Source organism: Clarias gariepinus, chromosome 6 (assembly GCF_024256425.1).
Source record: "Clarias gariepinus isolate MV-2021 ecotype Netherlands chromosome 6, CGAR_prim_01v2, whole genome shotgun sequence".
Lineage (NCBI taxonomy): Eukaryota > Metazoa > Chordata > Actinopteri > Siluriformes > Clariidae > Clarias > Clarias gariepinus.
In genome coordinates, this window is record NC_071105.1 from 26,297,733 (window position 1) to 26,310,515 (window position 12,783).

Consider the following 12,783-nt stretch of genomic DNA (forward strand, 5'->3'; position numbering starts at 1 on the left):
GGTAAAGATCTGCCAGGGGCTTTCAGCATCAACAGGTATTCAGGAACTCTTGGACAGAGAATCGCTTCAACTTCGGTGCATTATTTTTTTCTCTTCTTCTTCTTCTTTTTTTTTAAATGACTAACGCATCAAAACAAAACACTGTGCGAACTGGAGCTTTTTATTATCAATGTTGCGGACTGTCTTTCCAGGAGAAACAAATCAATAAAAGTCTGAACAAAAGGACGCCGAAATGGTTTTTGAAAAAAACAGAGACACGCAGTCACACTGGATGGAGATTTAAAGAAAAAAAAAAAACTTTACAGGAACTTCTGTGTGTTTGTGTGTGTGTTGATTACAAATTTCTAGGGTCATAGGGTACACCTAAGCGCGTTTGGTCTGGTGTGTGCTGTGATCTGAGCAAACACAGTCGAGCTTTGCGTAGTGCTAGGAGATTTTCAAATTTATAATAATGAAAGAAAACATTTAAATATCACTTTAGAGAGGAAATTTGCTCAGGTATGAAGAGTTTGAAAAGACAGGTTTTCAAAATAAGTACAAATTTCCGGGTAGAATTATGACGGCACGTTCAACACACGAAGTGGGAAACTGGACGTTCGGGTTTTGTTAGAAATGTGCTAGGCGGTTAACTCGGATGAGCGAAGGATATTTTCTTTCTAGAAACAGAAAAGCATTTAAGACTTAACAAACGAACATGTTTGCATGTTGATTAATCATAAACTAACACATATATAAAGTTTAACTTATTTAAAGGTAAGAAGTTTTACTTTGTCTATTTCTAATGCTGCATGTAGTTGATTTGATATCTCTTCATAAACAAAGAAAAACACAGATTTAGAATCAATACCCCAGTTTCTACCACAACATAAGTTAATACCTCACTCTATCAAGCAAGAAAGGTTGCACGGGTTGTACAAAAATAGTATCAAATCATCATTTAAAATGGCAAATATTTTAATTAACTATTATTTGCACTATTCGAGCATTTTGGACAGCACTGCTACTGTTCGCAAACAACTTACTACCTAGATACATCAACGTCGATATGTTTCTGGCCTTTTTTTTGTAAGAAAGAAAGAACGACTGGAATTTGCTTTTATGTGCATTTCTTATTTGTTCAGGAATTTATGGCCAGTTTGCACTGTTTACTATTTTAAACAATTTTTACAATTTAAATTAATAATACATTTGAACAACACCTTTTTTTCACTTCACTATCCTGAAAATGTTAAGTACCTCTACTTACAGGAATATCAACGTAATGTACCTTCAGACTACATTCAAACTTCCACTAACTATAATGAACAACAGAGCAATTATCTTACCCTAACAACAATTATCTAACCCTAACCCTAACCCTACCTAATTACAAACAAGTTACGGTAAACAAACAAACAAACAAATAAATAAACACAAATAAGCTGATCAGAATACAATAATACAGCAATATGATAGTATCTTGTGTTTCACAGAGGATGTGCACATCCACACCTAATTCATATGCTAAAACACAGGATGCCTATAGGCCAGTGTCTGGAGGACATTTAAATAAAAGCATCAAAGCGTATCTGAGTGTGAAAAAGAATTTTGATCACGTCTTTCACAGTGCTCTCTCATGCAGCGTTCATTTGGCAGTCAAAGCAGTGGCCGGGCCTTTGGGATGGCCGATCGTGTTTATCGCAGCTGAAAAGGAGAAAGATCCAATGTGCCAGTGCAAAGTGACCGACGATCCATCCGGCGCGATCGTGGACAACTTTCCCGGCAAACATACATATATATATATATATATTCATACATACACATTGCTTCGTTTTTTTTTCTTTGCCACCTACTGCAGTGATGTTCTCCCTGTTCTTCCAATTTATCGAGCTCCAATTAACATATCATCACAGCTGTTGTAAATCAACAGGCCGCCATGACACATGACAAATCTTTTCAGCTTAAAAAGCTAAACATCATTAATTCAAATCACCTGCTATGGCCTCTGGTGCTAAATGAGTTTACTGAAATGGCTCGTCATTCAATTTAGACAAATGTTCACTCCTTCTAATCATAAGCCCATTTTAGCTTAGGTGGGAGGAGGCGTTTTTTTTTTTTTTCGTGGGTAGGCAGGGGGACAGGAAGAACAACAGAGTTTTAGAAGGCAGCTGTGCACGCTACTGCACTTACACTTTGTAGTCGAATTGCACAGCTCGTAATGCCTAAACAGATAATTGTCGGAATTGAAAGTGGTAGGGCGCGTGGTAATGGCAGGTTTAAAGCAGCAGGGTGACCGTCAGCGAGAAGCGGGAATTTAAGCTCCTGCGTGACGCCAGCTGATGGGGAACAAGAAGAGCACGAGCTCCGGTATGGACGAGAAGAGCAAGGGAGGGAAAGGAAGAGAAACAAGAGAGCCAGCTGAGAGGATCGGGTCCTATGGGTGTGTAACCGAGAAGGCAAAGCGAGACGGCTAGCTAAATGAAGAGTGGGAAGATGTAAGTGGGGAAATGAAAAACAGGGAGGAGCAAGAGTATGAACATGCCAGTGTGTGTATGTATGTGTGTGTATCTATATGTGTGAGTGTGTGTGGGTGTGGGTGTAAAACAAAGAATGACTTATGATGCATCTTGAGATACAATAAAATTAAATTGTACTTTTACTTGCTGTTTACGCATAGGAAAATCATCCGTAGAGCAACACACATCACTATGAGTCAAAAAAATTGTTTTGTTCTTTGCCATACACTATCATGACTTTTCTAACACACCTTCTTTATTACTCACTCGAACAAGAACCTGAATAGAACAATAATTTTAGTTCTACCTTTAAAATGTTTCCCTTTACTCTTCATGTTAAATGACTAAAAATAACCATGAATAACTAAAAATAAACATGATTTTTTTTACATGATGAAAAAAAAATAATAATTCACTGACATTTTAACCTTTTGCTACTAGACCTGAAGATCAACATGTACAGTATATACACGCTGCGTCTCAAAAGTGCCTAAGATGGAATTATTTTGTGGCATCGCACTCATTCAGGGATTGCCAAGAATGTAACTGATCCTGCTCTTATGTGTAGGAATGGGATCAGTTGATGAAAGGGAAATCATTAATGCAGCAAATTAGTGCTCTGAGTTACATTTCAAGCACCTTGACATTCAGAGCGTACCTAGAAGATTCTTCGAAACATCAGTCTTGATGGTGTTCATGGAAAGTTTTGAATGCTTTGATGATCATACACAACTCAAGTCGACAGTGTGTTTACGATGCAATGTTTTCCAGGGAGACCCCGAACTGTAAATCATCATCCTTGACTTATGCATAATATAATGCCTAGCCAAAATCCAAGCTAGGTTCGCCTGCTAATCTGAGCAAAAAATAAAAATAATAACAAATCCCCATCGTCTCTCTTTGTAAAAGTGGGTTCATGGTGTATATATACATGAATATTAACCATCTCTCTTAAAAAAAAGAAAAAAAAACACCTAATCCTGAAGAGGACCATCACTGCAGGCTGCTCTTCAGCATCTACATTTACATCATCATGGTAGCCAAAACACACTCTCCATGGATGGACTGGCACTCAGCAAAAAAAAAAATAATAATAAAAAAAAATTAAAAATAAAAAAGCCCAAGCTGATCGCAACAAAAAAGCCTCTGCGGTCATTCCGAACGCCTCTTCAGCCGATCTAATGGACGTTCTCCTCCCTCACTTTACCGCCAGCATAAAAGAGCATGAATATTTAGCGTCGAGTTAGGCTGTTAATTGCTCGCGCACACTTCAACAGCGGATCCGTGGCTACTTCTGAGCCGGGACGCTTGTGAACTGTCTGGCCTCATCAGCATATTAATTTATGCAAAAATTCTATCGCAGCCGATAGGCCGACCTGAGAAGTTCTCCTCCCTCAGGCTCGGGATGTCAAAGTGCCCAAAATGTGTGTGAAACACTATTTGATAAAGAATTTAGAACCAACACAGACCATGGACAGAAAAAAAGGTTTTGATGGTAATTTTGATGATAGATGGCGCTAAATATGAAATTGTAAAGAACGAGGAAGGAGTGCACGGTGCTCGATCGTGCATACCGATGCAGATCTGTCGAATGAATTCATCAATAAATTCTGTGGCAGTAATAAAAAAAATTATTATATAAATAATAATAATACATTTTTTTTTTTTTAAAAGCTGGGATGTATTTTTCACAGTGTGTGATTCTTTGCGTCAGCTTATCAGACCAGACACTAAGTACAAAGCTAAAGACCTTGGGTTTAAAAGGGAGGAATTCACACACATTTACATACATTTTCCATTTTATTGATGCTTCCTGACTTGAACTGATGACGAGGCTTGCTTTAAAAAAAAAAAAAAATCCGCGACAAAAAACAATGTTGAATAGATAAAGACACATTTCTTCTCTGCTTCGACTTCAAAGCAGACGTGTCTCATCTGATGAGTCTGTGGCGTTAGTCAAAATGGTAACGTGAAGCTCCACTACAAAAAGAAACACAAAAACACAACCACTTTGAACTGTCTACGCCTATTTATAGACAGAAACTAATTGTTAATGGTTAAGCAGTAAATGGTGAATGCTGCAATTCAGTCTTGGAGAGTGGCAGAGTTAGATCGAGAGAGAGCGATAAAGATAGAGATACAGAGATAAAGCCAAGAATGAGAGGAACAGACTGAAAGTGAGTCAGGGAGTGTGTGTGTGTGTGAGTGTGTAAGAGAGATCTATATTCACTCAGTGTGTGTGTAATTAAGGTGTGTGCGCACGATACTTTCCAAAGCCACTGTCTCTGTTCTGAAATACAGGAAAGTTTAATGTGTGAGTCACTTTGAAACAGACACAACTGTTTACAAAAGCCTGTCAAAATGGCTGAATGCACAAAAAAAAAAGGTTTCACGCACACACTCGTCCTCGTCGCCGCGTCTCACGTTCTCCCTTGCTCTCTAGAAACTTTATTAAGCGAGTATGAATGAAGCCAAGCAGCTTGAAGTCGTAAACAAAACGCCCATCAATAAATCATATTTTCCCCTTCGATCTTTATTCTCAGCATTCCGGCGTTGTGTCTCACGCCCACGTTTACAGTAAACAGGAGGGCTTTCTGACACGCAAACAGACACAAATACCAATTAAACCCGTGCTCTGGTCAAGCCCGAGGGAGGCAGAAGTGCAGTCTGCTGAATGTCAGCCTGTCTGAGCCTGGAGATTTTTTCGAACCTAGCCTGCCTTTTTTTGCTAAGCTTAAAACAAAGTACACAAAGTGTCCATGCACACACACACACACACACACACACACACACACACAGCTGCCTTAATACCGAGGCAAAGGAATTTCGCTCCTGTCCCAAAATAAACAAAGCTGTCGCATTTCTTTACACTACTCCGAAGTTAGCAGGGTTGAATAGGGCATTATTCCACTCTGTCACACAAAACACTTTCGCATGAAGTCATCCGAAAGGTAAAGAAAAAGCTACCCTTCCTTTTTGGCGAGCAAGTCAACTGTGAGGACTTTGCTCAGCCGGTGTGGACGATGACAGTGTGTGGGGGTAAGACTGGGGTGCATCTCAGTTCTCAGCATCAAGCGATCTTTCAAACTTTGCGTTCTGTTTCATTCATACAGTTGTTTCTCAGAGAAAGAGAGAGAAAGAGTGAGAGAGAGAGAGAGAGCGAGAGAGAGAGAGAGAGCGATAGACACAGAGGAGTCTATGGGTAAAGTGAGAAAGTGTGTGGGTACAACAGATGGAAAGGAGAGAGAGAGAGAGGAAGAGATAAAAAGAGGGAAGAACGCGAGAGTCCCTGTCTATGAAAGAGAGAGAGAGAGAGAGAGAGAGAGTCCATGACTGAGAGAGACAGACGGACAAAGATTGAGTCCCTGACTTTGCTAAAGAGAGAAAGATCTCTGTCTCCATAATTATGAAAGAGAGAAAGAGATAGTGTCCATGACTATGAGAGAGAAAGAGAGGGTACAATACAGTGAAAGAGAGAGAGACAGAAAGAGTCCATGTCTATGAGAGAGACAGAGAGACAGAAGGTTCAGAACTATGAAAGAGAGAATTAGAGACAGAGTACCTGACGATGAGAACATGCATGATTATGAGAGAGAGAGAGAGAGAGAGAGAGAGAGAGAGAGTGGGGGGGGGGGGTCTACTCTATCAGGACAGATGTAGTCCTCTTCATAAACCCAAGAACTCATTGGACTAGTAAAAGGAGACGAGCTCACTCACTATAGTAAGGTCAGATTTATGCAGCGGTAAAGTGAGCACTAGGGGACTACAAGTCAATAAGCTTTACAATCAGAGCCATGATAGCTCCACTTTACTCTGCCCACTGTTTAAACTTGCCACACACACACACACACACACACACACACAAGCCTGGCAGTTAACAAATCTCAGTGAATGGCTGAGAGAAAGGAAGAGGAAGTAAAATAACATAGAAAAGATGCCTCGCTAACTCACCCATGTACGTGGCAGGACCTTACGACTCAACTCCTCCACATGTCACCTCTACTTTGTCCTGTAACGCAACCTGATCGTATTTTTGTTTTCGTATTTCCAGTAAGAAAAATTCTCCTGGTTGCAGTCTGGAACTCGTAGCCGAGATGACAGGAGTGTGTGAACAGCAGCCTTTCCCATACACACTCTCTGTCTCTCTTACACACATACTCTTTTTTTCCTCTCGTTCTCTCGCTTTCTCACTCTCTCTCTCTCTCTTTCTCTCTCTCTCTCTTCACAGAGACTGGAGGTATGTGGTCTAAACACAACAAAAGCCAGAGCCAGAGCCTGAGATTAAATATGCAGGAAGAGGGCCCCCCCTTTGCATAAACACAAACACTCAGCAAATGAAGTGCTGGCACTAGTCACGCTGCTGCTGCTTAGCTGGGACACTTCCTACGTGGAGCACCGTGCATCGAGCTGTCATGAACAACGCGCTACGATTAGCTTGACCTGACTCTGGAACATCTAGCGTGGCCAAGAACATCGGCTTTTAATATTGCCGTTTGGTGAAGAGAAGATGTGAATTTCATTTGCTGAAATTCATGTTATAGTACTGATCGTTTCTTATTCATATATACTATAAAATATGCATTTTTTTTTATTTTCCTTTCCTACAATTAATAGTCAGCTGTTTTAGGCCTCTGATCATCTTCAACACCTGCCTCCTAGTGGACGAGCCAGGAACACAGCAAGCTGAGGGTGAAATGAAGGACGTCCCTAATATAAAGGGTTCATGAAAGAATACACACTTTCCTCTTTATCTTCCCTCTCCCTCTCTCTCTGGGAGGTGCCAGTCTTGCTGTCTATAATGTAGACAGAGGCTGAGCCCACAGGAGCAAAGTCATGTGGAGAGCTGAGTCTAGCCTTACGCTCTCAAAGACACCTACAGATACACTTAGCCAGATGTCAACTGCGAAGCTCCCTCCACTGGAGCACGGAGACGGAGAGAAAGAAAGCAGAGCGAGGGAGTGGGGGCAGGAGACAGCGAAGCAAGTTAGCGAGAAAAAAGGATGGGGAAAAAAAAAAGTGTTGGGGGAGAAAGTTATCTGACAGATAGGACGGATGCATCAGAAAGAGCGCACGCTAGAGAGACAGAGAGAAAGACAGAGAGAGAGAGAAAGAGAGAGAGGGAAAGAAAAAGGCTCTCCTTAAAATAAACAGGGCGTCACGTTTCAAAGGCAAGGGGCGACACAGACATTCCATTGTTCGAGCCAATTATCAGAAGAAAATAATAACAACAGATGGTCTCAGAAAGGCCAAAGAAGGAGCGAGTGAGGGAGTAAGAGAATGACTGAATGAGTGAGTGAGTGAGAGAGCGAAAGCGCTGGAGAACAGATGACGAAATGTGAGAGTGAAGGACTATGACTAGGGGTGGGTTCAATCTGAACCCGGCGCAGGGCTCTATACACCAGATGTGCACTCCTGGATCGGAGAGTTAAACATGTCCACGCGCTGTGGCGTTCTCTGCCGCTTGCCAACTGCTAAATAACGATTACTCTGCGATCACCCAGATATTTTAACCTTGGCTGAGTGATGATGTCACAAATTGCGACCTGAACCGCTGACCTGTTTGTTTGCCGCGGAGCAACAATCTTCTCCTATTATCAATGCAAATGTATGGTAGAGAATGCAGCTGCTCCTGTTCGGCAGAATTAAAGGCTAAGAAAACAGACGGTGTGTTTGAAAACAGTCTGGGAGGATTATTTATCGAGGTTGGGACGTGCGTGTTGATTTTCTTACGAGCTTCTCAAGTTTGAACGAAAAGTACAAGAAGTTCTGCCATCTTTTCCTCCCTTTTTTGGTGGGGAATCTGCAGATTGTTTGTTTTCTTAGCATTTCAAGTTGCAAGAGCTCATTATCTGGATCCTGGGTATATTCTGGATGAACACACACTGTACGCGCGTGCGAGTGTGTGCTTCGCATTCTAAATGTGCTCCTGTCAGGCCAGAGAGATGTCTTCGAATGGTGACGCACAAAATCTGCCCTTCCTCTTCAGATGAGAGGAGACCGAAAAAAGTTTTCGTTTCATTAACTCAGGACTAAAGCGTAATTATCTCCCAATGGACATTAATCACTAACACTAGGCTAGTGGAACTGAAAGGGCTTTCCTTCTCACTTACCCAAACAACTCTCCAAACAAATCTCTCTCTCTCTCTCTCTCTCTCTCTCTCTCCTTTGAATCTGGTCTGTTGTAGAGCTCTAAAGTTTCCCTGTTATCCACTCTTATAATCTCACGCTTCTCAGGACAACCTCCGCAACACATTTCAGCTTTAACTTGATCGGCATTACACTGACTCGTTCTCTGGATGGGTTCAAAATCACTATAATTACGCATGAATTCAATTCCTATTTGAATGTAAATATAGATTATGCTCAAAAGCTCCTGCTTTGAAATCACATCTCACCACAATAGAGTGTGAATTATTTTGACACTAAGAGACGAGATGTAGCCAGAAGGTTTTTTTCCTACCTATAATTGTTCGAACAGCTAACAACTGTGTAACGCCGCTAACGTCACCTCCGTAGATGACAAACTCCCTTAAGGGTTTGGTGCATAGCAATAAGAAAGCCATTGATTTAATTAGCTTATAAAAATAACTGCCATTAGCACTATCTTGCATAGGGGGTAGAAAATGGTTTGGAGCAATAGAGAGAGAAAGAGAGCAAGAGAGAGAGAGAGAGAGAGAGAGACAGAGAGAGAGAATATCTCACTTTTGGAAGAGGGAAGACAAAGCTGCAGCTGTGATAAGGGGAAGATCATGGGCCAAACGTTGAAACCGGGGTCGAGTTAATTAGACTATTGTCATTTTAATCAGGCCAGTTTCTCGGCTAGCCTTTCCTCAAAGAGCCAGGCAAGCGCTTTAAACGCTACGCTTAACACTCCTTTAAGGGGCTCTGACTTACTTCTGTGTGTGCGTGCACATGTGTGTGGGTGCGTGCCTGGGTTTCCAGAGCCTTGCTCGACTAATGAGCCGCAGCACAGAAACAAAGCCCCTGAAGTATCACCAGTGGAAACCCCTGCTCATTTCTCTGCTCAAATGAAAATGATTTAAATATCACATTTACAAAAAAATGTTTTAAAAAATCATTTGTCAGTCCCTGACTATCTACTGCTGAATCCAGTCATTTAGGATTGCTTTAAACCAGCATTAAAATGCAGAACTGGTTTAAGCCATGCACTTACACATTAGAAAAAGTAAAGATTTAAATTTAAATAAAAATTTATAAGATCTAAATTTTTATAAGAAAATATGCCACAAAATATATTACAAATATTATCAGTATTTGATTTCAATAATGATTAGATATTACAAAATAAAGATAAGGCACTCATATTTAGTACGGCATTAATTTACATGTTTAATTCTTGGAGCCATTCAATAAAAATTGGGACACCATAGGAGCATTTATTGTTGTGTGTGTGTGTGTGTGTGTGTGTTGTGTGAGTGAGCGAGTGATCAAATGCAAACCGCTACCTGGGCAATGAGCTCTACTGAACTCAGTTTATTGTAAATTGGGTTAGAATTGGTCTCTCCCTACCTGCAATAAAGCATACATTTTTACCAGCATAAATGGCTTTGAGAGACAACACCTCCTTAAACACAATTTTACATATACACAGCAGGTGCAAAAATAAGCACACCCTTAAATGTATAATGTGGACCAAAGCAACAGTGCTGTAAATAATGCGAGCTCAGTAATCAAACAGGAGACTTGAGCTGATATGTTAACTAATACGAATAACTGGCAGCTAACAGGTGATTTACTGTTTCTACACGTCTCGAAAAAAAAGCAGCGAGTGTTCGTGATATATTAAAGAAGTCATTTCAGAAAACTGACGATGTCACTAATCCGCCATCAGACAAGTAGTGCACAGACGGATGTATTGGAGAAGTGGACACTCTCTTTAAATTTTCCCGGGCCCATGAGGAGAGCGATAAGAACTAAATAAATAATTGAAATAAAAACAAACAGATCTACAAACCTCCAAAGCTGATTCTGAAAAATGCGGTACAATAAGAAGGTCCAAAATTTCCCTCTTAGGTCACAACATGGTCCATCACCATCAAAGCCTTATGCCTAGTGAGGGTGGGAGTGTACTTTGACCTTGAGCAACGTGACGTCATTAAGGGAATCATGACTATGGAGGATTTCTTGAGAATAAGGTGAGCAGTTTTAAAACCCAGAACAACAATCCTAAAACAGATTCACAAAACCTCAAGGTGCTGGTTGAGTTCTGTAAAGAGTAGTGGGGACAATCCCTCCAGCAAGATGTTACAAGATAAACGCTAACTGGTTATATGAGTTTGTGGCTTAGAATGTATGAAGTTATTTCTGCTAAAGGTAGCACCATGGGTTGCTGACTGAAAAGGGTTTCCACACACGAGAATTTGTTAAACCCTAAAATAATCACCACATTGAAGGCTGCTTAAACTTTATAATTGTAACCGTAATAAACTGTTATTTTTCACCTTGATGTTGAGCTGGAGAGGAAACCCTCAGATGTGTTCTAAATCCAGGAAGCTCATTTTTCATCTCTTTATTCAAGTCGTTCCAAAAATAGGGATGAAAGACTGATGGCTCCAGACTAGTCCACATGTCTATTTATCAGTTCCTTCGGTACAAACTACTCCGCCACCACATCAATATTTCAGACGGTGGTGATATTAATTCGATCAGAAATTAACACCATTCAATTATTCAAGGCACGCAAATCAATTATTCAATAAAAAACTAATGATCGGCTAATGAGGGAAAGTCCGACACCTCTGTGTTGAGCGATATATATGGTTTGTCAAATACAAATATGAAACATAATTTCGTTCAGAATTACTTTCTTTTTTATTAGTTCCTCAAATCAAAACACTGAAAAAGAAAGAAATCTGAAAAGGTAAAATGTCTGAAAGAGAATCATTCCTAGAAATAGATAAAAAGCACTACAAGAGCTAATCTGTGTATCAGACAGATTTTCCTACAGTATTAATGCGGCAGTAGTGCATCATACACACTTTCACTTGCTATTAATGTCCTTTAGAAGAAACATGTCTTATTGTGTAATCTTCACACTAATCTGGCCTCCCACTCACACTGCACAGGTTATCTCAGTGGCTCATTGTTTTTACCTGAATCCATTTAGCACTTATATCCTAAATAAAAAGTTTAGTTTCTATCTTAATCATGCTTATTAATAAAGCCTCTCCAATCATAAATACAAACATATAACTACCGTTCCTCTCACATTAACATGCTGTATAATATGCCTTTAACATTTCCTGGCATGGAATCTTTGCTCTGTAATTCATTTTTCAATTTCTCTTCTACAATGTCTTTTTCATCGCATGATTAGAAATAAAACCAATTTTTGTGTGCAGCCTTTGCTGGGACAAAAATATATATATAGCAAAATGAATATAGATGTTTCATTCGGATGTAAAACTCGAGACAGATAACCAATTAATCAGGTTGGTGGACAATGACACAAGCTAAGTGTCCTGCACCAGTTCCTGCCTCATTCCTGATTCATTGTGCACCATATAGAACAGACTTAATATAAAAGAAGAGAAAAAAAATCACTGATTCCCATTAATTATAACTTCTCATGATACCTCACTGATTGCTTGAGCAATATTCAACCTTGCAAAACTCTCCAAGTTTCGTTCTGCTACATGCATCACCGCTTATCTTTTTCTCGCAGTTGTACATTTTTCCCCAAGTAAAGCAGCTCTCCGTGTCTCAATTTGTTTCCCCTCCCTTTCTCCTTTCTGCTTCTTCTTTTCTGCCTCCTCCCTCCTGTGTCAAACACACACATCAAGAACGGTTTGTTTTCTTTGGGTGCGACATGCGTTACTGCGTGAGAGAGGAGACTTTAAATAAATATCTGCCCAGCACGTCTACAATACAGCCCATTGTTTTTAAAAAGCAGCGAGAAATGATGAAGTATGAAGGGTCAAAGCCAACACTATGGAACTCTAAGGGCATAGCATAAGGGGATTCCCATGATCTGAAAGAGAAAAAAAAAAAAATCACACATTCACACCTGCGCCACTATATGAGTCATGTTAAGGACATTTAAAGAAATGTACCAGTGGTATACATAGTGAAACCTTTCTGCTACAATTGGACAGTGATGGGGGTCAAAGGAGCAGGCGACCAGCTTTCTCCACGAAGACATCTCACCAAGATGCAAGCTCAGGCTCTGTAATGTTTTAGTTGGGTCTACTGTTATCACTTTACAGAAAGTTATCAGTTTCCACTGTCTACTGTCTCTTCCTGGCTATCTACACCAACAAATAACACA

The 12,783-nt window shown here is 40.3% G+C and overlaps 1 protein-coding gene across 4 annotated transcripts in view; it reads right to left on the reverse strand.

The window, feature by feature from the left end:
• foxp1b (forkhead box P1b) overlaps positions 1-12,783 on the reverse strand; it is a 165,587-nt gene that overhangs the window by 114,268 nt on the left and 38,536 nt on the right. Inside the window, exon 1 of one of the 4 annotated variants that reach the window (XM_053497994.1) lies at positions 6,447-6,732. The exons of the other annotated variants lie outside the window; for them this stretch is intronic. The gene's annotated coding sequence lies outside the window, so the exon portion shown is untranslated. Of the gene's footprint in view, positions 1-6,446; positions 6,733-12,783 lie in introns of those variants that run through there. 4 annotated transcript variants of the gene reach the window in all.